Genomic DNA, 27,692 nt, shown 5'->3' on the forward strand with positions numbered 1-27,692 from the left:
TTATTGATTAATTTTGACATGGATGATTTGAAAATGTATAATTAAATTATTATGAATTGCTGCAGTAAAATTTTAACTTTAATAATCAACTTTCTTTTTAATAGTTATGACTTATTCAGTATAAATGTTTTTCTATGTTCAATATAATACATAAATTCTGTGTTTCGTTCTCCTTTAGCAATAAAAAATATTCATTTTACAATAATAATTGCTAATAAATAGAAAAGCACAATTTAAAAAGAAATTGGCATTAGTTAAAATTATTCTAATGTTAAATAATAGTTCGTTTATAAAAAATGAATTTTAAAAATATTCTTTTTTTTCCTCCAAAATATTCAAAAATTATGTAATTTAAAATTAAAATATGTGATTATATAGGCAAAAAGTTAGATTTGTAAATACCTGAATTTTAAATTAACAATTTTTAACTAGTCATTTCTTTGCAGTACTCTTGATTTTAACATGTAAGAAGGAAAGCAAGGCTGTTGTATTGTTGAGTCATTCACTGTCATTGATTTATGGATCTAATATGGACATATGGTACGATTTGTAATTTTTGAATATTTCCACCAAATACCTTTTTAAATCAGCTCTGAAAACAATTAAGAAAATAAATTTTATTTTGAATATAAACAGGCAACTCAATGTTACTTATTAAGCTAAGTATTGTTGCTATTAGGATCTAATAGCTTGCAACTAAACTACGGAATTTTACAATTAACTACAACTAAACATACAGAATTTTTGAAAAATTTTTTGCCTGTAGCTAACTAAATTTCTAATGCAAATATATATATATCAGGGGTCTGTCTAGGTTTTCTGAGAGGTACCTATTTTGTGAAAATTTAGATATAACTTGTGAAAATAAAACATTATATTTAAAAATCGACACAAAAATATGGATTTATCATTTCTTATGGGTTACAAAAATAAAATTTTAAGAAAAAGTATTTTGTGAAATTCCTAAAGTTGAATTTATGAAGGTACCGCTACATGGTAGTAAATTTGGCCTGTATAGACCCCTGTGTATATATATATCAGGGGTCTGTCTAGGTTTTTCTGAGTGGTACCCATTTTGGGAAAATTTAGACATAATTTCTGAAAAATTAAAAATTATATTGAAAAATCAACACAAAAATATGGATTTATCGTTTCTTAAGGGATACAAAAATAAAATTTTAAGAAAAATTATTTTATCAAACTATCGTTTTTCGTAAAGTTCAATTTGTGAAACTACCGTTTTTCCTGAAGTTGAATTTGTGAAGGTGCCGCTAAACAGTAGTAAATTAGGCCTGGGCAGACCCCTGTATATATATATATATATATATATATATATATAGTGAATTTTATGACTTTTTTTAGGAGACGATGACTAGCCACAAGAATGAAAAACACTAGTGGTAAATTTATGATTAAGTGTTATGAGTATTTTCTGTTTAGTTCTCATTCCAGGAAATTTTCATACTTAATTTATGGTGTGGTTAATTACAAATGTTATATAGTGAAGAAAATCCTACTAAAAATTACATACATTTTTATTTAATTTTTTTTTTTTCAATAAAAGCATATCATTGGTTCACATTTTTGATTGTCTATTGAACTTATTTCAAAATTGAATTAAGTCCTGAAAAGTCGGAATTGAATTGTACTGTAAGAAAAAAAATCTTTATGAAAATTAAAATTTTAAAGATTTATTTTATTGAAAATAATATAATTATTTGTTCTTTATTTTTAAAACTCATATCCATTGGATGATAAATCCAATACAATACAAAATATTTATACATCATTTGTAATATCAGTTGAGTTAACTAATCTCATTTCTCCGTCAAATAGAATCTGTAGATGTTACTTCTATGAAAGCTTCACTCAGATGATAAGTGATTACCTATTGCCAAATATTTGAATTTTCCGTACATTTTTTTTTATTTATTAATATCACTTCTGTTAGCTCTTATAAATGTTAAAAACTAACTCTTTGGTTGTAGACTTGTTTTCCTCATGTGTTATTTGTATGTGCATTACTTAAAAACCATTCCATTTTATAGTTTGTTATGGTTTTATTTTTTCAGAATGTTTTTTCTGCTTTGTTTCAATACAAAAATAATTCCTAGATTTAGTTTTAAACTATTCAACATTTTGTTCCAATATCTGCTACTGTTGAACCTCATTTTACAAAATCTCATTTAAGGTAGACATTCAATTTCAAAATCTCTAGTAGTCTTTTATGAATAAGCCATTATATTCCTCTTACTGACACTACATTTACACGAGATCTGACATCAGAATTGTGACATCACCAAACAAAAACCTGATTTTTAACCTCCAATTATCTTAGACTGGTTTCAGGCAAATACAAGAAATGCAACTTCGAGTTAAGGCAGAATTCTAGCCCGTGATGATTGGATCTTGGCATTATTACCTACCAATGATACATTTCATTTTATTGAAAACTATTTGGCTGTGACCATTATAGTCACTAAATCCATTTAGTGCTTTGATTTGTCGTTAAACTTAGGCATTTCTAAAAGAAAGAAAATCAATTAAATTTCTTATTATTGTACATTAACATAATTGATATAAGTTAGTTAATAAACATATATGTACTAATATTATTGCTCAGTGTTCTCCATTACGTTTGACTAACCTGAGCAACTTCGTTTATCTGCAAATGAATAAATTAATTCCCAAACGCCCTCAGCTACTGAACTAAATTGAACAATTGTAATACATGACTCCAACAAAATAATACTCTAAAAAATTTGGAATGTAGAAGGAAAAAAAAATATTATTCAATGCTTATGAAACAAAAATTTCCAACTCAAGTTAATTCCTGTTTATATGATAGTATATTAGTTGGTTAAATTAAATGAAACTACAGAAAAATCGAACTACTGAAACAAATAATAAGTAACATTCAGAAATACTTTATTTTTCCAACATTCTTCAACTTTTCTTTAAATCCCACATTTTAAATTTAATATAAAAACTATACAAATCCCTTGTGATCCTGTTTGTACTTACAGATATAATATTTTTAGCAGAACCACTTTTATTTTAAGCTTAACTTTTACGACATTCTATATTTATCTGTGTGATAATAAATGCTAAAAATATCAATCCCAACTATAACTGAAAAATGTGTTAAAACTTAATTTTTTTCTGTGTCAAATTATCAATCATTTATTAATTTGATTGAAGGTATTGCTAAAAAGAAAAAAAGTAATATTATTTCTCGCAATTCGGTGAATAGATGGGTCATTCCATATCAGTTCACCTGGCAATAGCACCCACCTTCTCTGATTTTGATAAAATTAGTATGATGATGATTTCAAAGTTATCAATGATATTGCAAAGAGTAAAAGGGTTAAAAAGTTATAAGCTTTCATATTTGTAACAAAAAAGCATTTTTCAGTTTGAAAAACTAACGATCGATTGTTAGTTTTTCCAAATAAAAAGTGTTGTGATTTGGCTAAATGCAGTCAACAGTGATGACCCTGATTCTAATTTTAATGTCCTAAAGCCTAATATAAAAATGTATTATCCATGTCTCAGATCCTTTAAAACAAGGAAATTTTGTTTTTAAAGTCGTGAATAGCTTTGTTGAAAATATTTTTCAGAAGGACTATCAAAATTCCAGTGCAAGGTTGTATTTTACATTAATGTTGCATTTTACTTTATTGTATCTATCTTTTTGTTGGTATTAATTTAAAGATAGATTTTGTTTGTTTTATTGTTGATTATATATTATTTATGTGCCAATTTGTTTTATTTTTTGTTTTAGACCAAGCTATTTGATATCATAGTAGTCTGGCAAATTTTATTTTATTTAACTGAAATTATACTGTGGTAAAAAGAAGCAAAAAGATTAAGCTTACTCTTATGTCTATTATAACAGCTATATTTTATATATTTTTTATGACATATATTTATGCACTATGTAAATTATAAGAGGTGTTCTTGAACCATTTTATTGTCATAACTAATTTTAAATCTTTGAAAATGCCATAGTAATGATGTTGCTTTTAGTACATTTTTTTCTCCTTTCCTTATATTTTTATTCTTTATACAATTTATAGTTTAAAAAGCTATGTATGTATGAAGACCAGCTGTAAAATTTATTTTTAGTGCATTTTCTTTCTATTTTTAGTAATTATTTATTTCTGTTATTTATTTTTTTATTGCATTTAATAATATTAATTTCTAAAAATAAATCCAAAATTGTCATAATAATATGACTCTTATGTTTGAAGTTTTTTTCAACCATTTCATACTTTTTTATGAATTATATTTTTACTCTAAGTTTTTTTATTTATTTATTTATTTATTCATTTATTTATTTATTTAATTCTATGTGCATTTGAAGCATGATTATCTGTTAGTAATTAATAATTTTCTGAAAGCAAATTTTAAAATGCCATGTAATTTGATATTTAATGCAGTTTCTTCTTCTGCTTTCAACCTACAGCTAAATTATGTTTTTAAATTTTATTCATGCATTCAAAAAATATGTTTATTTGTGTATGCAACTAAATAAGAATTCCTTGAATGCAAATTAACCCTTAAATGCAATATTAAAAAATATTGTTTAAATATGTTTTCTAAATAAAAATAAAATTAAAATTTCTTTAGTTTTACCTTTGTTAGTAAAAATGTATTAAATTTACTTTTGATCTCTGTTTTGTGTCTTATTTTATTCTCTAACAATTTCAGTAACCTGCTAAAATAATTTTTTGCTTGCCAGTGTTTGTCTGTTTAAATCAGTCGGCTATTTAAATAGAAGAGTTTCTCTGTTCAAATCAGTCTGATTTAAATCAAATGATTTTTAAAAGACAAATCATCAATTTCCAAAGCCATGCAAAAAATTGAAATAAAAAAGCTATGAAAAAAATTGAAATAATCTCATATTAATATGAGATTATTTCAGTTTTTTTCATAGTTTTAAAATTTATTACAAATATTTTGCTGTTTCAATAAATTTCTATTGTCAAAATTACATTAGTATTTAACATGTTGCATTAGTTATATAACGTGTGACTAAATTACATCACTTTTGAAATAACATTTTGATAATCTTATAATTTTTTTTGAATTTTTAAACATAAAAATAAACTGAAAATTTAATGCTTTTTTTTTCTTTCTTTTTTTTACATATACTTATATAATTGTAAAATTTAGTTATTGAATACAGTTGAATCGCTTTATCTCGAGAACCTCTGTATCTCAAAATTTCTAAAATTCCCTATATTTACTCTCTAAAATCAGTGTATTTTCCATGTTTATATCGTTTTTTTTTTTTTTTTCAAAACCTCAGTTTCTCGAATTTTTAATAATGGAGCACAAATGTCAAAATTTTCTTTATCAGTAGAACTTGCAGACAGAAATGAATTTCATGAACCCACAGGAAGTAAGAATGAACAGGTTGGGGATGTTTCTTGAAATTTCAATCATTATCCCTGCACTTCCTTAATTCAGAAAAAATATTTGTGAAAAATACCAAATTCTGAAAATGTTAATTGACGCAAAATAATTACTTCAAAAAATCTATATATTTTTTTTAGAAAAGCAAAATAAATAAAACTACATAAAGTACAATTAACACACTCGTACGATATATTAAGTTTAACAAATTATCCAATTCCTAAAAATATATTTTTATTAAATTTTTTATTAATGAGCATAATAAAATCATATGGATTTTTGCATGAAACTTTAGCATTTGAAATATTGCTTCATTCTTTTAATTCATTAAAATGTAAGTTTATGTTAATTTTTTATATTAGGATAAAAATTATCAATATCCTAATTTTAAATATGATTATGAGACGAAACGCATTTCACCAAGAATTTCTCGTTAGACATTTTATTATGGAGATGCAGATGATGTTATGTTATCAAATAGTGAAATATTTAAATTTATCTCCCAGTAATGGACACATTAATTAGTCAATTAAAATCTCTTTCAATAGCGTTAGAAACCAATAATTTTGTTCAGATTTTTTTTTTTTTTTTGCTTTGAAGTCTATGGAATTAATGCTTCACTGTTACAATTTTTGAAGATTTTATGTCAATGATATGGATGAAAAAGAACTTGCTGTACAATTAAAATACTTCAAGCATTATTTAACCTAGGAAAGTTAAACCAATTAGGAATAAATGAAATAGTAAAAAACAACAATCTCGAAAAGTCACATTTCCATTCATTGACATTTCACTTTGATTTTTTTTTGCCTCTCATTATAACTAAATGTAGTGGCTTACGTTTCCTTCTCCAGACTTAAATTTATAAAAAATGAACTAAAAAATAGTTGTTGTTGTAGTTATTTACGTCGCACTAGAGCTGCACAATGGGCTATTGGCGACGGTCTGGGAAACATCCTGGAGGATAATCCGAAGACATGCCATCACAATTTTGATCCTCTGCAGAGGGGATGGCTCTTCTGTTTTGGTAGCCCGACGACCTGCACGCGAAGTCGAGCACTTTACGGTAGAACAGTTTAACGAGGAGCAATACCGCACACCCTCGGTCCCTACGCAGACTGATACAAGTGGTCACACTGACCGCAGCCAGTGATGCTTGACTTCGGTGATCTGCTGGGAACCGTGTCTTAATGATCAGTCCACTGCGGGACCTAAAAAATAGTATGACTTTAAAAAGAAAGAATCATTTGCCAATCCTTGACCATTGAATATGATGTCTTGCAGGAGATTGATTTTAGTGACGTGATAGAAAACTTCGCCTCTCAAAAAGCGTAAAAAGTATAGATACTTTCAGCTTTCTATGCAATTAAAACGATGTATTAAAGCTTTTTTAATTGGCGATCGAAATGGGCTGCAGGTGGCGTAAAGCAGAACTCTTTTCCTGTGGCAACACTTCACATGCTTTCCCCATTAGCGTGTGGAAAGTCATAGACTTGTACGTTAGTTTCTCTCTTGATTTTCATATAGATTAAAATCTTTCAACTTGAAAAACTATATGGAACTGAAAACTACATTAAACATAGTTCTGAAGAAAAGTATCACGGAAATTTTAAAAATTATTTTTATTAAATAAAAAGGAAAAATATTAAGAAAGGGGAAAATATCGTAGTACATTCATATACAACTGAAAAGAGGAGGAGAGGGAAGGGAGAAGGGCTAAAGGCATGAAACCGGTCTCTCCCCAGATGGCGTATTCGAGTGTTGCGATCGCGAATAATGTATCATTGTTTTACGTTCTTAAAATAAAATAAATTAAAAATTATTCAAAGGTGAAAATTTTTTTGCTTAAAATTACTCATCTTAAAGAAGGAAGAAGGCGCCTTTTATGAGTATTCTTATTAAAATTACTCATAAAAGGCCCCCAAATAAAGACAGGCTCAGGACCCCTAAAAACATTTAAAAAAAACTCTGTGATCCAATCTTTTCGAAATTTTGAAGGTCAGGAATCCAACTATGTAAAAAAATATATGTTTATTCAGAGAAAGTGCATTTTTTGGGTCTAATTTCGTAACTTAATTAATAGTTAGTACTAAGTAATTTGCAAATTTGTAGTCACCTCCAAGAATCATTAAGATTGACACTTAGTGCGTGAAAATCCGATCATTATAACAAAAGTTATTCAGAGTGATATCTTTTTTTTTATTTTGAACACTGTACATCTTCTGAAATCCTGTCTCACATTTTTGAATAAAAATTAAGTAGGGATAAACTTCTAAAAAATTATTAACTTTTTGGATGAATGAACGAACGAGAGTAGCGAAAAGTTATCAGTATCTGCCAGTTAGCAATTTGGCGATAGAAAACAAGCAACCATACATGTTGCCATCTGCTAATATATTATTTACTTCCTATAAATTTGTTTACTTCCTATAAAAAGTCCCTTTTTTCAGCTGCTTCCATCAAACATTGTTTATGTTTTATTAAAGCACGCTGTGCGCATCTTTTTGGTAGCGCTAAGATTGAAATGTGAACGAAAAGGCATTATTCTATTTTATTACATTTGAACGTAAAGAAGCATTTCGTTATTTTAAATGCTTAATTGTGTAGTTTTTATTTAGTTTTTGAAAACTTAAAGGTTTGTAAAAAATTATAGGTGGCTTGCCGATATCCGTACTCTTTCAAAAGTTTTTCAAGTCAGTGAACGATGGAATGTACTTAGCTATTAAGAATGTAAGTGTTAATTTTAAAAAATTAATATTTTTTATATTAAAATAGGTTTCACATGAAATCTGTAACTTTAAAAATCATTCGTATTTTTATTTTTCAAAAGATTTGTTTCATTTAGCATAACATAAATAAAAAAAAATTTCCATTTAATTTGAATTAGATTGACTAATAAACTTTTAACTAATATGTATTTAAGTACATATGTGAAGGTTCTTTGAAAAATTGAATTTTTTAGGTCTCATATTTTCGAATATAATAAAAAAATTGTATTTTACTGTGGAATATGAGATGTAAACTTATGTTTACTCTATGTTGTAAATGGAAAATAAGCAAATGAATTTTAAAGGTATTAAAATATGTTTTGTACGTGAATTTCAATTGGTTTACTTCAGTGTTTGCTTAATTTTTTTTAAAATGTAATCAAGTAACTGTGATGAATTTCATGTGCATATTTTGAAAATTTGATATTACATTTTTCCTACTTAAACTTGAACTTTTAATTTTTGTTGCACATTGATTGTATGTTGCTATCAACATTCATTAATTTCATCATTTTATTGAACTTTAATTTACATTAGTTATAAGAAATTTTTCGGGCTTATTTCTGTATCCAAAATTATTTTAGAACTTTCTTTTACAAACTATGTAAAATTGATTACTAAGTAATATTTATCTAATTCAATGTGAATGAACCCGATTGGAATTGAAGTGATACATTTTTAAATAGTTTTTTTTTTTACTGAATAAATTTTAGTTGTATATTCCATCTAGTATTTTGGATTTTATACTAAAACTAGTCTCTCTGCCGCTTATGTGTTTAATCGTAGTTTTACATAAAGTATGTTATATAAAATAAATTTAACATATCAAAAACAAAACATAACATTTTGCCATATAACTTATTTTTAATATTTGCATAAGAGGGTTATTTTGTATTATTTAATTATTTTGTAATGAAGGAGCACCACTTTTTGTTTTAAGTCTTTAAACTTTAATAAGAATACTGTGATTCTTACTTTCCATTTTAATAAAAATATAACAAATATAGCTTAAATGGTGAAATAAGTTAAAACTAAACTGTGTTAAAGTTTAAAGTAATTAAGATAATTTTAATTAATAAATGTTTATTAAATATCTGTAAATCAAAATAAAACTGATAAAAATTTTAAAATAAGTTTTAAATTTGTTTAAAAAAAATAACAAGCAGCTTTAACTTTTAATTTTATGACAGTAACAGCCAAAAATTTATGTGTATCTATTTTATTTTAAGGATCCCATAAATTAAGAGTGTATGATTAAAAGTATATAGATAACAATGAAATATGGTTTTAGATTTTTTTTTTAATGTTTTATAGAGTGTAACTGTATTTTCCTTCCTTTTCTTTAAAATTTTCACCTCAGACGACACTCTAGATTTTTGACACTTCTCATGTCAAATACCAGTTTTTAATGTCTTATGACTTTTGAGTAAACATAAGAAACAAATTATTGCTTAGGCAAAAAACCTGTTACCTTTTTCCATTTTGCATACATTATGATTTAGCTAATGTGAAAAAAGTTTTATAGTTTTTTAGCATTTATGTTAGAAGGCTTTTTTCTTTTTAACTATTGAAGTTAAATTATCATGTTGATATTAGTTATTGAATAATAATTTAATTTCAAGACACCATTACAGTGAACAAATATGAACACAATGTTTGAAGAATGTCAATTGGACTTGTTAATAATTGGACATGCATTAATATAATTAAATGTTCATTACTATTACAATTAGTAAACATACATAGGTTCAAAAATGTCATTTTCTGTGAAAAGTAAAATCTAAAAGAAATAGAAAAATTTCAATATATCATGCTTATTTGATCAGTTTGATAGCTACATGATTTTAATTTAAGGTTTTACTTTAAAAATGTAATAAGTAATAAAATTTAAAAAAAAAACAAAAAAAACGCTTGTCAGGTAACTTCTGTAGAATTAAAGCTTTCCTGATATAAATCTATAGCTGCTATAAATTTCGGTTATTAAAGGCAAACCCCCCACTCACTCATCCTCCCTCTGCCCCTAATTCTTCCATTTCTCATGAAGTTGGAAAATAAAAATTTGAAGCCTGTCTTCTTTATGAGATAAATAGAAAAGCTGAAAAAGTTTATAACCCAATAGAATAAATCAATCCATTGGGTTAATTAATATGGATGGTAATTAATCTAATGATCAGCATTGTTTAATTTAATAATTTGTAGTTGAGGTAATAACTAAATTTATATCCATGTTTTCTTTATTAGGTAAATATAAAAACTAAGGAAATTTAAATTTTTAATTTTGAAATTATTCGGATAATTAGGGGATATTTATCCTAATTGACAGTGATGGTAAATAACACGTTTTTAGTAAGATAAGATGTCACAAATTTGGACTTAGTGTTTCTTATTGGAAAACTAAATAAAAATTTATTATGATATTACTAATAGAAAACTTTAAAAAAAAAAAATTGCAAATCGATAATTTGTAATTATCAGGGTAATTAAGGGTTAATTAGCCTAATCCACAGGAATGCTAAAATTAACACGCTTTTACCAAAATTGAAGGTTCATGTGTTCTTTATAAGATAAATAGAAAATCTAAAAATCCTCATTTCGATATTTTGTCGTTAATTAGCCTATTTGACTGTAATGCTAAGTTACACGTTTTCAACGCGATAGAAGTCTGGTATATTTGGAACATGTGTGTAAGATTTATAAAAAGACTAAAGTTTTATTTCGATTTTTGTAATTATCCGTATATCTAGAGGAGGGTAATTGCCTGTATTTGAAGGTATGCTATTTAAAAATTTGCCTCAAAGTTTTAAGCCCTGATTTTTAACCATGTGGTCCTTACCTGGTAAAGAGTAAAACTAAACAAATTTTCTTTTGTAATTATCTTAGTAATTAGGTGCGATCACCCTAATTGACAATAATAATCAAGAGAGGTAGTTAAATAATCATTTAGTGTAATGACTGATAATCATCCCTTGTCAATCTTGTGATAGTTGACAATTGACAAAATAACACCGACAACAGAATAGCCAAAGCGAAATGAAGGTAGACCTCCACACCTTGTAACCCTCAGGCTATTCTGGGAATGGATTCCTGGACTCACAGTCAAGATCTGTATTTGTATAGTAGAAAGCCATCTGATAAATTGCTGTTTTTGTGCAGCTTTCTAAGAATTTGGTTTTTCTCTCCGGTTGCAACACCCACTTCTTTTTAGGCATCTGAAATATCTGGTTAAAAAAGGTGAAAAAGAAAAATAGACTATGAATTTGAGTGGTTATGGTTCCGTGGCGGTCACGCAGTTCTCTTGTTATCTGCAGTAAACCATTCCCTTACTCCTTTTTTTTTATTTATTTTGCCTAATAAAATCACGTGTTTCGGTACCCCATTCTTATCAGTTTGGTTGTTTATATAAGATTGTATAATCTGTGATTTTAGGGTAGGGAAATCTATACTGGAATTAATTCCTGCTGATTATTCAATGTGAAAATTATAAATTTTGAGCAGAAGAGTTAAATGACTTGCGTAGCTTATTTTTGTAAGTATGTAGATGTTTTTTTGTTTTTTTACTTCCGAATCCCATTTTTTAAGCATTTAAAACAGTTTTTCTTTTAGTCCCAAAACACTATTCGCTATTTTTAGATATTGATTAAACTAGCGTCAATTTATTCAATATATTCTTCTAGTATATGTTTTGCAGTGATTTTCAAATCGCAGAGAATACCGATCCTTCCTTTGGATTCAATAGTTTCTCTAAGCAGCTTGTTCTTTCTATTCCGGTAGGGTTTGGAGATAAGTTAAACGCACAATTTCGCATTTTATTTTAGTTATTTACTTATTTTATATCCATGGTTTGAGGGTGATTAAACAGGAGCGGAAAATCAGTCGCATCGCTGATAAAGGCTATTACATTCAATTTTCTTGCATATTGATGAATTACATTTTGAATTTTTTTCGGTTTTTTTAATTTTTAACAAGCTTTGTTAGGGTAGCAGAGTATACAAATATCATGATTTAAAAATATTTTTTAAAAAATCGTTTTTTTTTTTATTTAAATATTTTTTTATTTTATTGCCATGACAAAGTTTTGATAAAATATATTAATAATAGTATTATTTAAAATCATTACTATAACTGAAATACTTAGTATTTCGGACTAAAATTGTTAAAAGTATAACTCTGTCTAACTTATTACTAACTGAACAATGAAAAAATGAGATCAATTACTTATGTTTACTTAATTACTACGTCTTTACCAATATTACTTATTACAATTATTACTTATAAATTTGTATAGACGGCAACCAAATTTATCAGTAGACATTAAATGAAGAATAAATTAATTTAGATTAAAAAAAATCATAAAAAAATATTTATTAGTCATTTTGAGATCGACTTTGAAAATTTTCATTTTTAGTTTATTTGCACTAATTTTTAGGTAATTATATTCCACTGCAAACACTGGAATCATTGCATACATAAACAGAACATTCATAGCAAAATGGTCATATTTTGTTACTTTGAGAAAGGCTATTAACTGGACACCAGTAAATCAATAACTTACTGTTACAGAAAAAAAAAAATTCTGCTTTTTTTTAGGTTTTTATTATATTTATAAAGTTTAGTGGATATAAGTAAAAAAGCTTTATGGCTACTTTAAGCCTGTTAGTCATTGGTTGTGCGCCCTCTATTTAAAATCAATGAAACCACACTTTAAAAAATTTATTAAAAAGAAAATCAAACCTCTCAAATTATGTTATAAATATATTTTCTACACAAATTACTGATTTCTATTTTTAAAAAAATATGTGATTTAATATTAAAAAAAATCACATTATTTAAATCGCGATTTAAACCATGATTTGATTTATGATCATGCCAAACCCTGTAATCTAGTTTCAAAAAATTATATTTATGTATATAGTGCTTACTATAGGGGCGAAATTCGGAATGTTTATTACCGACCAGTGGCCAGTAGTAGCATTTTTAATGCTGGCCACTTTTAAATACCTGGGGCTACTTCTTCAAAAGAGGAAAATAAACTATTAAAAAATAATATTGAACATAAATGCAAAGCATTTCTTAGAGGCATTTCTCAGAATGTAGTAAACAGAACAGGGTTCAGTTTTAAATTGAAGGAAAATTTTTCTTGCCTCGCCACGTAGGGTAATGCTTTGCAAAGTTTAAGCATTGTATATAACGTCTTCAAAATTTAGTGTTTGGATTTTTGAACCAATGATGCAATATGAAATTTTTGTTAACTAACAAAAATAAAATTTATTTGTTACAAAATTAATTTGAAATAATTGCGATACTATAAATTTAAAAAAATATGAAATTAACTTGAATTCGATCGAAAAAATTTTGACTAAATTTAAAGTCTCGAAGAACTAAATTTGGTCAACTTGAAATTCTACACGCACAATATTGAGCGTTGTTCCTTATAGTACATCGATGCAGGGCTAAAGAGAATAGAAGGGCTAGTTCACTCCGCTCTTAGAGCTGAAGCTACGATTTCCCTCCTTATGACGTCACTGTGTCCACAGATCTCGGAGATCGCAAGCAAAGATATTATGATAACTTTGCATCTTTCATTTTGTAAAAATAAGTTCGACTTTTTCTGGTTATTAGCTTTCAAACTTTACGTAATTAACACATTATTTCCGTCCATAAACATAGTTAAAAAAACTTTCTTGGCCATTATATTAAAAAAAAATACCATTTTAAACTTATAAAAATGTTTTACTAGTTGACGAAAATGACACTATAAATATTTTATTTTAAAAAGTTCAGTTTTAACTTTAATTATTAAAAAAAATGAAAGCATGTATCGACATATCTACGTATTCTTTTATAACAATAAGTTGAGTTAAATTTAGAATCCCTGATTTTAAAATATGCCGTTAATAGCAATTTGTTCATACTTAATCATTAGGAAACAACAACCTTAAACGCTAATTACTGAAACAAAATAATAATTTAGGTTCATAATGACATTAGAAATTTTACAATTGTTTATAGATATTTAAATTTACGATGATATAATTTATAGATATTTAAATTTAAGAGAATATAATTTTTGAAAAAAAATCATAAATATTTAGAATAACTACATTAAAAAATATGTAATGAAATTAGGAGAATTCCAATTATATACTATACATATATTTTATTTATACTTTTTATTTACATTTTAATTTTCTTTGACTTTATCCATTTTTTAATTTTTTTCACCTGCCTTTCTTTTTGAAGTAACGAGGCGGTTTCTATTTAGATAATGAATTTTTATAAAAGTTCTTAACGACAGAATAAACGTATTGCTGTTTTATATTAACTGTGTCATTTCGGAATCCATTCTTTACATAGTTGTTCATTTACTTTAGGGAACACTCGGAAAATTATATTTTTTCCTTTTGTTTTTCTATTAAAATTTTCTCAAGTTGCAATCGCGCAAACTGGCATTTCGATAATAGTTTTAAATTCTTGTAAATTCACTGCAAAAACTGAGGAAAGTCATTATAGAAAATAACAAATGTCTTAGAATATCTCGCAAAAAGAAATGCTCCAATATTAGTTAGAGCTAGTAAGGCCGAACGCTCCGTCCCAGAAGCAGAAAGTGCCTAAAACTGTGACGTACGTCGCAGAACAAACGAAATCCTGCAGAACAATTTGTATCTTGAATAGAATTCTCTTTAGCTTTGACCACTTGCTGTTTTCCTGGAGTGATGTTGCTTTAAAAGAGGAACATTTGACACCCTGCACAAATTTCAGCACATTTATCAGTATTCTCCCTCTCCCGTATCTTTGCCATTCTGAGGAGGAAATTAAAGAATAAGCTTTTGGCTATAACATTTTTATAAAATGGGTGTATCAGTGTTTAGCAGACAGCAGGAGAAATCGATCACCTATTTTATCAAGAAAGCTTCTAAATCAAGCCGTTAAAGAATTAAATTCCGAGATTTCCAATTCCATAAAGTTTATGACTTTTATATTTTCCATTCCCATTTCAAAAGCAATTTGAGAATCGTGGGGATCCACGATTGACAGAATTGTTTCTGAAAGACCAAATGCTTTCGATAGAGATGAAGAAGTTGTTGGAACAACAGCGAATGTTTGTGTTTGCAAATGGTGCACCATTTGGGCACTTGTCCCTTCGAAAGATTTTTAAGGCAGCCCTTATTTTAATGTTCGGATCTTCATATCATAGGTATTTTATTTATAATTTATCATCATCATCGTCGTCATTAACAAAAGTTGTACTTCAAAAGTGATTGAAAAAGTAACAAATCAAGAATGTTTGCCTTGGTTTAAAAAGTAATGCAGTGTATCTGTGTATAATCCTGTATTTTAATAAGTGAAAATATAGTATTTTAACGTAAAGTTGACTTTTTTTCGCAATGAAATGCATGCAGAACATTTGTATAAATTAATAAGTCCTGTTGCAGAACATTTGAAAATATTCTGCTTATGGGCGCTCCGTTCTTGAAGTAAAAGTGCGAGCTTTGCGCCAAAGTGACGTCACTAGAGAAAATAGGAGGATTGGCGCGGCGAGAGCTACTTCAAAGGAGTGAACCAGCCCTTCTATTCTCTTTAGCCCTGACATCGATGTCTGCAAGCTCGCGTGAAGAGTATTTTCCTCCATAAGTGCGCAGTGATAGCTGTGACGATGTTCGTTATCTTTCCCCGATTTTTCTTACATCGTGACTCATCGTTTTGCTGACATGATGAATCCGAATGTGATTGAGAATCAAACTGTTGTGCAAATCCTGTTGATTTTTTTTACTGTCAATCCAGCCGTTCAATGTTTTTTAACCGCTATTTTGCAGGCATCTATGTCTTTAAATATTGAGAAATAATTATAAAAAAATGTAACGTTTATTTTAAAAATAAATAAATAAACTAATTGCGAATTTACGCAGTACTAAATGTAAAGCATTAATGTACGGAAACATCGTGATGCATCAAATATCGTGATGTTTGCGTGGCGATACATCGCGATGCCAAAATATTAACATCGCTCAGTCTTAATGCGGGGTAACAAGATATTCTTTACCAGATTAGATTAAACTTATTCATTAAGTTTTATTTTATGACCGTCGTTTCACAGCCGATCCAAATTTGGGTTCACGACTACTAATGTTCAACTCCGTAGCCTTGTAATTTTGAACCAATCCAGAGGACAAGGAAACTCCTGGATCAGTACCCCCAGAGGTATGTTTTGTTATGGGAACATGGAGGAATTTGAGACTCGACAGATTTAACGTGCATCAGTCAGCATTTACTACACGGGAAATCTTCGGCCGGCGGGGATCGAACCCAAGACCACTTAAACATGGGGCCAGTGCCCTACCAACCAGGCTCTCCCTGCCAAAAAAATTTCATGAAGTTTCGAGGGTTCCTCCATAAGAAGGTGATTATTTAGGATTACCACAGCCGAAGAAAAGTGTGAACTACTAATCTAAAGAAAGCTTTCTGCCATAGAGTCTAGAGTTGTCTGCTGCTATAAAAACAAAAAATCGAACACATTTTAGAAATTAAAATTTTTGATACTTTACAACATTAGAAACATTTTGATACTAAATGTTTTCCCCGAAATAGTTCAATTTCGTAACCATAATCATCGACAGCTCCTTTGACGACTGGTGAAGGGAGTTCTTTAGGTAGACAAACTATTAAATCCTTTCACTATTCCGAAATATCTCAGACAAGATTGTCGGTGAGTTTTTAATTTTGTATACAGTTTGAAAATCGTGTTTACGAAAATGGACACAGCTCAAAATGCGTATTTAGTTCTAACTCTTTTTTTTTTTTTTTTTTAATTGAACTATTGATTCTAATCATTCATTTGCATAAATCACTTGGCACACTTTTTTTTTTAAAAATTAGTCTCTTTAAAAAAAAAACAAGTCAACAGTCATTTTTACAAGGTTGATACGGGTGCTGTTATCGAGGCTGTTTCTTCTGACAAATTCAAGGAAAAGTTATTTTATTATATAAATTAGTGTATTAAAATTAACTTTTATTATCAATTTTATTAACTTATAAGTCAGCATAATGTATTTCCAAAAAAAAAAAAAATACAAATATTGCATATAACATTGAATAAAATTTATTGATTAAAAAATATTCCTTTGAAAAATAATTCTGTAACATTAAAAATTAAAAAGGAAAATATTATTGATTTCAACTATGTTGGATATTTTTAAAATAATTGAACTTCAAAAAAGCGAAATTTTTTTTACATATTACATTAAGATTACAAAATTAAATAATTAAATTACAAAATTCTACGTGAAAAAGGAGGGAAAAAAAATATTCCTAAGATGAAAAACTAGGAATTAACGACGATAAGCGATATTGATCTCTCTACTTCTTTATCCATCTATTATTATGAACATTCCATTTATTGATAAACAAAACAAGAGAGCTTTTATATTTTGTGCAGTTAAAAGCTCTTAATTGCATCTCAAAAGAAAAAGAAACTGCTGTTTTAATTCAGTAATTAAATATTTTTCAATTCAACTTTTGCTATTTTTTTTATTATTTTTTTTTTCCTTCTCAGATGCTGTAAAACCCATGGAATTTTAAATTCATAAACAATTTTTTAACCCAACATAATTTAAATGGAGCCTAAGAGACGATCTTTTTTTTGTGAAAGTCACGACGCATTTGGAATTATCAGATTAAGGTATTCGATGCAATTAAGAAAAAAAATTAAACGTTAATAAATATTTAAGAGCTTTAATTTCTTTTTAGAATTTTTATACGTACATTTTGTTTATGATTTTTAAATTATTATTAAATTATCTTTTATACATAAAAACACCAAAGAGTACATGTACGCATCAAAGTTAGGCAAAAATGTAATAGACACCGTGATTAATTTTTTGTAATTGTAACTTATTCTTTTTGATTTTTAAATTAATATTTATAATTATCTATATTATATAAAACGCTAATACGTACGTATGTATGTATGTATGTATCAATAAAACCGATGATATTTCTTTTCTCGCGCTGGCAACAGTTTTCATTTTTAATTGATTGGATTCGGCGCGCAAGAGCACGTAGTGAGCAACCAGATAACAATAACCAGAGTGAGCATTATCAGGTTGTTCAATTCAGATTCATGCACTAAAAACATGATTTATTTAAACTTATTATTTTATATTTAATTTATATATATTTAATTTAACTCAATATTTAATTTAAACTCAATTAGGAATTAATTAATTGAAGTGAGAATGCTTTGAAAGGCCGCTGTTGAATTGATATTTTTCTACTGGGAGCTACCTAAACGTCTAAAAAACGTTTAAGTGTTTGTATTGAATGCATTGAATTTTTTTATATTTCGCGTTTATTTATGCATTGAATTTTCACTCTTTAAAATGCAGAATATTAGTGAAGCAATATTTAATAATTTATTTTGCTAATATGTTTCTTATTTAGCAAATGTTTTGATTTTTTCACCATGTACAATCTAAATAGCTAATATGTGGTGCGCAAAAGCAATAACATAACAAGCATTTATATTTAGTTTTATGAAAAATAAAAACAACGTTGCTAAGACAACTCAATAATAATAATTACTATATTGACGTTCCAGACATTGGGATGTAAAAGTATTAATGGATTTATAAATTTTATATTAACTTGTAAATAACTGTGTATATTAAATGTTGTGATGTCTCCAATTTACTTCGTTTTTATTTATCCAAAATCGCACATAGTAGGAAGATAAAAAACCTTCCCTTGCAACTGGTGACCTCAGGACGTGATTAGTTTAACAGTGCGAAGATTTTATTTGGATAAAAGAAAGGTTTGTGCATTACCATTATTTTATTATTATCTTTATATTAAACATGGAGGAAAGCACAAACGATAATTTAAATTCATCAACTCAAGATAATGTGAATTTAGAAGTAAACAAAGTGGCAGTTAAACCACCAATTTTTTGGCGACATAAACCTAAGTTATGGTTCTTACAACTTGAAGCACAGTTTGCTAACGGCAATATTACTCGTGATTTAACTAAGTATAACATTGTCGTCGCCTCATTGGACGAAAATGTCTTAGATTTCGTAGAGGATACTTTGCTAAACCCGCCAATGAATGGAAAATACGACGCCTTAAAAAATGCATTGTTAAGTAGATTGACAGATTCTGAAGAAGCCAGGTTAAAGAAGGTTTTGACTACACTTAATCTTAGCGATAAGCGTCCATCTGACTTGTTGCGACAAATGAAAGGTTTGGCTGAAAATTCCATTTCTGAGGAATTGTTAAAATCACTTTGGCTACAGAGGCTACCACAACAGGTTCAAGCTATATTATCTATTAGCTCTGATTCTTTGGATAAAATGGCAGAGATGGCAGACAAAATTATTGGTATATTTAGCTCAACAGAGTTATGCACAGTTGATAAAGTATCCCGTAAAACTTTCGAGCATAATAACATTAGTAACGAAAAATTTAATTCATTGGAGATTAGTATTGCAGAATTAACTAAGAAATTTGATACATTCATTACAAGGAGTAGATCTCAAGATAAATCTGTAACAGCTCGAGACCGTAGCCGTTCGAGATCCCAATCTTCTCGTTATAAGTTATGTTGGTACCATTTTAAATTTGGAAACAAGGCACATCGCTGTGTTAAACCTTGCCAATTTCAAAAACCAACGAATACTTCGGAAAACTAACGGGCCAGTCGATTGAAGAGGCCAACGACTACGGCCATCCAAATTGCCGCCTCTTTCTTTTTGACAAGTCAAGCAAAAGGCACTATCTTATTGACACTGGGGCTGACGTGTCCGTAATTCCACCGCCAAAACCCAATAAACTGTTCCCATCTGATTTTAAACTTTATGCGGCAAATTCAAGTTCAATCAAAACTTACGGCAAGCAACTTATCAGTTTAGATTTAGGCTTGAGAAGACGTTTCAAATGGAATTTCATCATAGCAGACGTCTCAAAGCCAATAATTGGCGCAGATTTTCTTAAGGCACATGGACTTTTGGTAGACATTAAACAAAAACGTTTACTTGATCCTTTAACATCATTGACAGTCTCAACTAAAATAATCAAAGGACCATCTTCATTTTTAACACCCCTCGATAGTAATAATCTAGATCCAGATATTCATTCTCTACTGCAAGAATTCAAAAACTTATCTTCAGAAAAAATAGAACTGAATAAAGTTAACTTCAACCATAATGTCACTCATGCTATTGTTACAAAAGGCCCACCCATAACATCTAGAGTGCGTAGATTGGCTCCAGAGAAACTAAAAATCGCCAAAGCAGAATTTGACTACATGCTTGAGCGTGGCATATGCCGACCATCAAGCAGCCCTTGGTCTAGTCCATTACATCTGGTCAAGAAAAAAAATGGCGAATGGAGACCGTGCGGAGACTATCGTGCTTTAAATGCAGCTACATTACCGGATAGATATCCTATACCACACCTGCATGATTTTACACACCAATTAGAAGGTTGTACTATATATTCCACATTGGATCTTCATCGAGCTTATCATCAAATTCCCATGGAACCAGCAGATATAGAAAAAACAGCTATTAGTACACCATTCGGACTGTTCGAATTTCCTTTGATGACTTTTGGACTTCGTAACGCAGCGCAGACATTCCAGAGATTTATGCACGCCGTTCTACGTGGTCTAGAATTCTGTTTCGTCTATCTGGATGACATATTAATTGCATCGCGCTCTAAAGAGGAACATCTACAACATCTCAGAATAGTTTTTGAGAGATTGCAACAATTTGGATTAACATTGAATCTCAGTAAATGCAACTTCGCTAAGCCTGAGGTGAATTTTGTTGGCCACAATGTTTCTCTAAAAGGAATTCGTCCAACAGAAGAAAAAGTCAAAGTCATTGAAGATTTCAATAAACCCAAAACAGTTAAACAACTTAGAAGATTTTTGGGAATTATAAATTTCTACAGAAGATTTATTCCTCAAGCGGCTCAACACCAAGCATGCCTATATGATTATTTAAAAAACAGCAAAAAGAATGATAATCGAACTATCGAATGGTCAGACGAAGCTTCAAATGCTTTTACGAAATCCAAAGAATTGCTAAAATCTGCAGCAATTTTGTCTCACCCAGTGCCATCTGCTAAACTTGCCCTTATGGTAGACGCTTCCAATATAGCGATAGGTGGAGTGGTGCAACAACTCGTCAATAATGATTGGCAACCGCTAGGTTTCTTTTCTGTTCGACTGACACCTACACAAAAGAATTATAGCACCTATGATCGTGAACTGCTAGCTGCATATTCGTCTATTAAGCATTTTCGATATATGTTGGAGGGTCGAGAATTTACGTTATTCACTGATCACAAGCCACTGGTATACGCTTTCCAACAAAACTTGGAGAAAGCATCACCCCGACAACAAAGACATTTGGAGTACATTAGCCAATTCACATTAGAAATTCAACACATTTCTGGAAAAGATAACATGGTTGCTGACGCTCTTTCAAGATTGGAAGAAATAAGAATTACTTCCGAAATTGACTTTGAATCCCTAGCCAAAGCTCAAGAAATCGACGATGAGTTAAAAGATTTAATGACGTCTCAAAACTCTTCTTTGAAATTTGAGCTAGTTCCTATTTTTGGCTCTAATCATTCATTATATTGCGATACAACCACAAAAATTAAAAGACCATTTATTCCAATTAACTTTAGAAGACAAGTATTCAAAAGTGTGCACAATCTCTCACATCCTGGAATTAAAGCGACTGTTCGATTAGTTACATCAAAATTTATTTGGCCATCAATAAACAAAGACATTCGTGATTGGACCAAAAGTTGTTTGAAATGCCAGAAATCCAAAATTTCTAAACATAATCATTCTCCATTACAAGAATATCCTATAGTTGGTCAACGATTTCAAGACATTAATCTAGACCTGATTGGACCTTTGCCATCATCAGAAGGATTTCGTTATTGCCTTACGATAATTGATCGCTACACGCGATGGGCAGAAGCCATTCCTTTACCTGATATTCGAGCAGAGACAGTTTCTGATGCTTTATTGAAAAATTGGATCGCTCGCTACGGTATTCCAAGCGTAATTACAACCGATCAGGGTGCACAATTTGAGTCTCAATTGTTCCAAGAACTTTCAAAATTACTTGGTTTTAAAAGAAATAGAACTACTGCATATCACCCACAAGCTAATGGCTGTGTAGAACGTTGGCATTGTACTTTGAAAGCAAGCATAATGTGCCATGAAAATCCAAGCTGGACAAAGTCACTTCCGATTATTCTACTTGGTTTACGCACAACCTTGCGAGATGACTGTCAAGCCACCCCAGCAGAACTCTTGTATGGTGAAAATATAAAACTACCATATGACTTTTTTGAAAATTCAAACATTGAAGCGCAATCAGAATTCATTCAGAATTTAAAAAGCACCATGGAAAAATTAAAACCCGTCCCATTTCGTCATCACTCGAAGCAGAAACCATTTATATTCAAAGATTTAAAAACTTGCTCACACGTGTTTGTCCGTACTGACAGTGTTCGTCATAGTTTGCAACAACCATATCATGGACCATATAAAATTTTAAAGAGAACCGATAAAATTTTCACTGTTAAAATGAAGCAAAAAGAAGTTAATGTATCTATAGATAGAATAAAGCCCTATTTTTCGGACATTTCTACAGAATCTGATAAGACTTCAGAAACACCTTTACTGGTTGAAAAGAATTGTGGACCTATTTCATCGTCTACAATTTCTAAAGCTGCTACAGAGCAAGGCAACGGAAACAAAAGAGTGAAGCTTGTTATTCCACCCCGAGTGACTAGATCTGGACGTACAGTGTGCATTCCAGCACGTTACACATGAGGTTCTTCATCGTTCGAGTAACTCACTAGGGGGGAGTGCTGTGGTGCGCAAAAGCAATAACATAACAAGCATTTATATTTAGTTTTATGAAAAATAAAAACAACGTTGCTAAGACAACTCAATAATAATAATTACTATATTGACGTTCCAGACATTGGGATGTAAAAGTATTAATGGATTTATAAATTTTATATTAACTTGTAAATAACTGTGTATATTAAATGTTGTGATGTCTCCAATTTACTTCGTTTTTATTTATCCAAAATCGCAGATAGTAGGAAGAGAGAAAACCTTCCCTTACAAATATACTTTTTTAAAAGCCAATAAGAACATTGGTAGAATTCTTCTACATAAGTACAATACTATGTCTTTGATGATAAAATACTATGTCTTTGATGATAATATATTATGTCTTTGTGCTAGAACATTGTGTTCATTGGCGAGCGAGCGCAGCGAGCCATGGTTCACGGCGTGAACCACATAGGATTGCGTAGCAATTCTCGGGGGTTGGCGAGCGTCAGCGAGCAGGGGGCGGAGCCTCCTAGTTTGTTATATAAAACACTAATGTGTATGCATGTGTCCGAGTTGGTCAAAAATGTAATCAATTCCAAATACTGAATAACCTGTAATCATAAATGCTCGTGTTCCAAATAAAATCGAAATTATCTGATTTCAAGTAATCACAATGACTTGTAATCAAAATAATATGATTGCCTACAATAAAAATAATACGTAATCGTGATTACATGTTTCATTGTTATAGAGTTTATTATTTAAAAAAACCTTAATGGTGTAATTTTGTGGCATACGCTTTGTCATTTTTTTTCTCTCCACGTTCTAGTTATTTTTGGCTTTGATGGGATGTGTTACTGTAAAATCCTGAAGTCTGGTAAATCCTTAGTGTTACCGGTAAAACCTAAAATTTACCAAAGTGGCTTGGTAAAAGTAGGAAGTATGCTTTAAAATTCCATTTCGGACTGCCAAGTCTTTGCGGTAAAATCTAAGAGTTACTTACGATTTCCGTCAAAAATCCGAAACGAGGGATTACTTATATGATTGACTTTTCCATTTACAAATAGTATATTTGGTAGTGTACTGTCCCATTAAAGGAGGCCGTAAAAATCGACAAATCACGGTATAGGAATTCTGAAACAAAAGGCATATCCCTTACATTGTGGGGAATACAGGAGGCAATGGCATTTGACTTAAAAAAAAAAAAAATAGTGTCTGGTATACCGGGCTGTGGTATTTAACCTTAAAACATCAGTGTAGAGTTTACTGGGCAATAGCACTAAACCTTTAAGAAATATTAGTTTATCGGTTAATGACACTTAACTTAATAAAAGCATCAGTGTATGGTATACCTTGGGTGGCAGTTAATCATAAAAAAACATTGGTGTAGAGTATAACCTTGAAAATCATCAGTGTATAATAAACCGGACATTGTTACTCATGTTTCTTGATTAATCTGATTATTGAAAATAATAAACAGCAATTATTATTGATTGATTGTTATGTTTGGTGTTTGATTTGGCGGGAAAAAAAGAAAGAAAACTTAACCATCGTCAACGGCCTCTTTAAAGTACGGTATCGTGTATATAGAGTGTCTCATAAAAGTTAAAACATGCTTTAATATTTTTATTGAAAATCTAAATTTTTAAAGTGATTTAAATAAGGTATGATTTAAGATTATGTCGGAGAAACTGTCGTACAATTATTTTTTAAACAGTTCGAACCATTAAAAAAGAATTATGCTGTTTTTCAAATATGATCCCATCTGTAAAAGTTGAACAAAATCACAATACTCTCGATAACTACTGAAGAGTTTTCAATAATTTTTATAAAAAACTCTCGTTTTGAAAGGCGTTTATAACTCCTAGGTTTAACCACAAAGGCTTGGTAAAATTTCGAAAAGGAATCATATTAGAGCATATTCCGAACTTTTACCAAGCCCATTTGGTAAATCCTAAGTCTAATCGGTAAAACCGAAGATTTACCGAATTTCGTGCTTTTGTTGTAACATATCTACTTATAATTCATACTACTTCTATCTTTAAATAATAATCAATTTTTCCTTTTGATTTATTCAATTGATTTAAATATGTAGTGAGGTTATCATTTCGTGAAACAATTTTTTCAGTTTCAAGTTCGATTAATATTTCTAGATATAATTTCTAATATTAATGAAATATACGTCCAAGCAAAGAAATTGCACGTCTTCTGAACATTATTTTATTTTTATTTTAAAGCCGTCGTTGAACAGCCGACCCAATTTTATGGGTTTACGACTACTAATGTTCAACTCCGTAGCCTAGTAATTTTGAACCCAATCCAGAAGACAAAGGAACTCATAGATCGAGTATTGGGAGAAATTAGCCATCCTGGAGGACTTTTTGATGGAGCTAACCCGCATTTGCGTTACATAGCTTCTGAACATTGGTGGTAATACACTGAATTAAGAATGCGATGTCTCTCAGACAATGGTGTCCAAAAAAAAAAAAAGATAAGAAGAAGAAAGAAAAGAGGGGCATGCAATCGACAGCTTAATAATTCATTTTTTCAGGAAACAAAACAGAAAAAAACGCGATAACTCTTCTCTCAATGACCCAGGTTCGAAACCCGGCTGAGGATGGTCGTTACGAATTCTGTTTTTGACTGGCACTGAATACTGTTTTCCCGGCTTGCTGTTGTAAAATATCCTTTGTGATAGACGGATCATTGGTTAGAGTCTTCTTGTCGAAAATCGAACTGTGGGAGGCTTTCGCGGTTTTCTTCTCCAAATAACGCAAATGCGGTTTAATTCCATCTCTAAGTCCTCCACAAAGGTTAGTTTGCCCCAATGCTTGGTTTAAGACTTCCCTTAAACGAACATAAGAAAAGCTTATTATATTGATGGATTTTAAAGAACATGGATAACTCGTTTTCTGGGTTAGGTTAAAAATTACAAGGCTATGGATTTGAATATTGATAGTCGTAAATCCAAAAATAGGTCGGCTATATTCAACGGCGATTATATAGTAGAATAAAATTGTTATGATGTGTGCAAAAATAATTTCAAAAATGCATCCCCCGAAATAGGAAATATAAATCGATAATTTTATGATTCCGTTTAAAATTTAATGAATAAAATCACTTTGTTCCTAACCTATTTTCTTTCCGTTATATATAGTAATTCGAAGTAATCATGATAATTGTAATTCCAAAATGTTAATTTATTCGTTAAATCTTTAATGCTTTTGCTATTTTTTTTTTTTTTTTTTGCTAATAACATTTGGTACATACCTGGTTTAAAAGAACCATTCTATGAAGAATATATTGGCGCAGTTGGTTTGTCGTCGGCCCAGACACTGGATTTTCGGGATGCAGAATCCTCAGCGGCCATGTCGTATGATTATGCGGCATGTAAAAGATCTCTGGAGTGCCTTATTGGCTCTTGGCATTTCCGGCAAAATTAAATTCCTAGTGCACTTTAGCATCCAAATAGTGTCTCGGTGCTGCCATCTAGTGTGGCAGAAACTAGACGTCCAAATTAACATGACCAACGGTATCTCACCCATTGTGGTGGTCCTGAAAGAGTGGATACCACCTCTGGAGAACGCACTAGGTCTGCTCATCGGCAAGACCGATTGTGCAGCTCATTGGAAATAAAATAAAAAATTGCTTAGAATGCTTATGAATTAATGCATGGAATGATTTTAATGCCCCCTTCCTTAAAAGGGTTCTTTTTTTGCGGGACACTCACTTTAAAAAAAACTTTACTTTTTTGCAAAATAGTTTTTTTCCCCTTCTAAATTTAACATACTAGCTTCATAGCTTTTATTTCAAGGGCGAAATAATTCTTAATTGTTGTCATTTCATCAACTTCAAATTAGGCGAAATTCACTTGATATCGACTTCATCAGCATTGGCACGACAGCCCTTTGTGAGCCTGGGCCTTCCTCAGAAGCTTTTCCCATTCTGCCCTTCTCCCAGCAATTGTTTTCCAGTTCTTTACTTTTAAGATTGCAAAATCCTCATCTACACAGTCCTTCCATCTCTTTTTGGGCCTTCCTCTTGGCCTTTTAATGGAGGGGGTTGCATTAGAGACTCTCAATGCTGTTCGTTCTGGGTTCATTCTCACTACATGCCCGGCCCATCTCATTTTACTTAATTTAATAGATTTAATGATATCCACTTAATAGTTTGAAATCCAATGAACATGTTTTGAAAGCACCCTAATATTCCTGTAATTAAAACACTAATGCGAAGTTTATGCACTTATGAAGAACGTCGGTTAGAAACCTGTCAAATGTTTGAATTTATATGCTATGATCGAGGTTTTTATCAGGGCTAAAGAGAATAGAAGGGCTGGTTCACTCCTTTGAAAAAACTCTCGCCGCGCCAATTCTCCGATTTTCTCTAGTGACGTCACTTTGGCGCAAAGCTAGCACTTTTACTTCAAGAACGGAGCGTTCGGCCTTGCTAAATCTAAATAACATTGGAGCATTTTTTTTTGTGACATATTCTAAGACATTTGTTATTTTCTATAATGACTTTCCTCAGTTTTTGCAGTGAATTTACAAAAATTTAAAACTATTATCGAAATGCCAGTTTGCGTGATTGCAACTTGCAAAAATTCTGATAAAAAACAGAAGGAAAAACGTGTT

At 30.0% G+C, this 27,692-nt stretch overlaps 1 protein-coding gene across 2 annotated transcripts in view; it reads left to right on the forward strand.

Annotated features, from left to right (window-relative positions):
- The first annotated feature begins 7,882 nt into the window (after window positions 1-7,882).
- LOC139426613 (uncharacterized) overlaps window positions 7,883-27,692 on the forward strand; it is a 64,187-nt gene continuing 44,377 nt past the window's right edge. The window contains exon 1 of one of the 2 annotated variants that reach the window (XM_071185956.2): window positions 7,883-8,151. The gene's annotated coding sequence lies outside the window, so the exon portion shown is untranslated. Of the gene's footprint in view, window positions 8,152-11,601; window positions 11,716-27,692 lie in introns of those variants that run through there. The other variant, XM_071185959.2, reaches the window with a different exon arrangement.

The sequence above is a fragment of the Parasteatoda tepidariorum genome, chromosome 5 (genome assembly GCF_982258835.1).
Source record: "Parasteatoda tepidariorum strain Cologne lab strain chromosome 5, Ptep-v5.0, whole genome shotgun sequence".
In the NCBI taxonomy this organism is placed as follows: domain Eukaryota; kingdom Metazoa; phylum Arthropoda; class Arachnida; order Araneae; family Theridiidae; genus Parasteatoda; species Parasteatoda tepidariorum.